The sequence below is a fragment of the Mus pahari genome, chromosome 18 (genome assembly GCF_900095145.1).
Source record: "Mus pahari chromosome 18, PAHARI_EIJ_v1.1, whole genome shotgun sequence".
NCBI classification, from domain to species: domain Eukaryota; kingdom Metazoa; phylum Chordata; class Mammalia; order Rodentia; family Muridae; genus Mus; species Mus pahari.
The window spans coordinates 36,311,298-36,314,160 of NC_034607.1; the positions used below are offsets into that span (position 1 = coordinate 36,311,298).

General features: G+C 41.7%; 1 long non-coding RNA gene across 1 annotated transcript in view; it reads right to left on the bottom strand.

Annotated features, from left to right (window-relative positions):
* Positions 1-2,382, bottom strand: part of LOC110335403 — a 24,893-nt gene extending 22,511 nt beyond the window's left edge. Inside the window, exon 1 of the long non-coding RNA XR_002381165.1 lies at positions 2,217-2,382. This is a non-coding gene — a long non-coding RNA (uncharacterized LOC110335403). The remainder of the gene's footprint in view (positions 1-2,216) is intronic.
* Between the last annotated feature and the right edge of the window lie 481 nt (positions 2,383-2,863).

The window sequence follows — 2,863 nt, forward strand, 5'->3', positions numbered from 1 at the left end:
AAAAAAAAAAAAAAAAAAAAAAAAAAAAAAAAAACAAGAGGAAATTGTGAATCTCAGCTTATGAACACCAACTTGTTTTGTAGGTCAGCAGTGTCTCTTTATTCTCAATGGTCTTAATACTATTAAAGGAATTGACTCATTCTGTTTCTATCTAAACTTGAATGATTTCCTTATGGTTGTGAAATTCATCCCTCTCCTGCCCTCCTTTATTTTTCCCCTCCCAGACTTAAGGACCCAGGGAATGGGGAGTAAGGAAGCAACCTCTCAGAGGCAAGGGTGAGTGGGAGTGGGATAGGAAATTGTGGGAGAGGGACCAGAAGGAGGGAATATAAATAAATAAAATATTTCATTAAAAAACAAGAGAGAAATTCATCCTTTTATTGGAGTAAACTATCTAAAACACAAATCAGAACATACTGCCATACTTTATTGCTGTGTGTCTTATATGATGACATAAAATATGCCAATGTCCTTCAAGGCTATCATTTTTTTTTTATTTCAAAATTAAATTTCTTTAATCATTTGTTTCATGTGGCCACCTCCTGTCCATCTAACAAACTTCCTCATACATACAAGTGGACATTGCAGCTAGAAAGCAAGTCTCCAAGTTCACATGAGAGACGTTTGTGGGAACAACCATGACAAGAATTGTGAAGATCTCTGGCTGTGAGGAATCTAGGCAGGCTAGTGGCCTCCACCCCAGCCTGCCTAAGCTCAAAAGTCTATCATTCCTGGGTCAAGTTTGTGGTAAGATCTAGCTCATGAGGGCCTCTAAGACAGAAACCTTGAAACAGAGAATTTAGTTGAGCCACCCCAAGTCCCATCCCACACAAACTGCGAGGCTGGCATGTGTAGTGTTTTATCTGAGCTAATGTGTCTGTGGTGATACTGTCGCCCAGCAGCAGGGCACCTACTCATCATGTTTTCGAGCCATGTGCTTTAAAAACTTAATTGTTTATTTACATTCCAAATGTTGACCCCCTCCTGATTCCCCCTCCCAGTGTTCTTCACCCTACTTCCCTCCCCTTTGCCTTTGTGAGGGTGGCTCCCCACCAGTATCCTCCTTCCCTATGGCATCAAGTCTCTACAAGATTAAGCACTGAGCCCCATCAAGGCAGTCCTCTGCTATATGTGCCAAGGACCTCTGACAAGCCCTTGTATCTCTTAAGTTGGTGATTTGGTCTGTGCGACTTCCCAGGGATCAAGGTTAATTGATACCGTTGTTCTTCCTACGGGGTTACCATCCCCTTCAGTTCGTTCAATCCTTAACCTATTCCATAGGGGTCCCCAACCTCAGACCAATGGTTGGCTGTAAGTACCATATTGTAAGGCCCCTCTAAACTCTTAGTCTCTAATACTATGAGCTAAATAAACTCCTTTAATTAAAAAATACTTAACTTCAGGTATGTCGCGGGCTGGTCTTTTGCTATGTATTGTAATGCTACATAATATTGCCCCCCTAAGGCCTGTTTGCCCCCAAGGACAAGAGAATCTGCATGGACACAAATGACACTATGTGACCTTGCCCCGAATGTTATCTCTGATTGGCGAATAAAGTGCCTATCGCCTATAGCTGGGCAGAGTTGAGATAGGCTGGGCTTGAGGTTCTCAGGCTTGGGGTCTGAAGAGAAGCATGAGGGAGAGAGAGAAGGTAAAGAGAAGGAAGCTGCCATCCATGGGTTAGGTGAGCCATGAAAGCATGGTCACAGGTGCTAACCAATTGAAATTAAGAGCAGCTCCCATGGAACGTGGCGAATTATAATTTGGGGTTATTCATTAGAAAATAAGAGTCTAGTAGCTTAGAGGGTAGATATTTGCTCAGCTCTAGTGTTGATTGAGGCTTATTATAATTATAAAATTTATGCGTCTTCTTTGTAGGAACTGAATGATCAAAGGTGGGCTAGAAACCCTGATTGAGACCAGATATTTTCTACAGCACAGGTATTTTGTTACAAGAGCAGAAAGCAGACTAATTTCCATTGATTTAACCCAGAGACAAAAGTTGCATCATATCTCAGTTTATGTCCATGGTACCTGCCACTGTGTGTAGAACTATATGTATCCAAACACCCCTCACAAAACGTGTTCTATGCATTGCAAGCTCCCTGGCTTTACTCTTCATATATCTTCTCTCGGATTTTCCTTTCCATCTTTTTTTACCTTCGTGTTAAGCTAATGTCTCGTTTGAGGTGAGCTAAAATCTAACCAGCACTTACCATCTTTGAGTATGTATGCTTTATGCTTGGCAGCCAAGATTTTCCTAACGAAGACAAACTGTAGCTTGTTTACAGAGAGTAGAGTAGTTGCCTGTTGTTCTCCTTGTCCTCCGCTACTCAGACCTGCTTCTCGCTTCCTATCCCATGCTGGGTATAAATCTTACCTGTTATAATGAAGCAAGGTACCAAGCGAAATTCACTCTCCCCCCTCTCATTACTCTCACTTTCCTTTGTTTAATCACTCATGCTTTGGTGAGAAATCAATGACATCATTGCTTCAGCTTCAGCTCCCAGGGAGTGGAAGCTACGCATAGGAGATACAAATAATTGTGTGATGTTATTAGAAAAAAAAAACCCGTGGGTATTGTAGTATGAATATTTTTAAAAATTAATAAATGATTGGACAAGGAACAAAACCCATGGTCAATTCACAGAAAAAAAAATTATAGAACTATTTTGGGAACAGGAGAGACACCATGATAGCCACTGCCCAGGAACCATGGAGGACAGCATGGTGCAGAAGCCACCAGCACAGATTCATGGCTATTAACAATGTCTTTCCAAGAGGTGCAGTGGGATTGGTAAATTAATATGTAACGTGCTCCCGGAGGAAGGCGGGGGCTTAGTGAGTGCATGTGTTGAGCTTG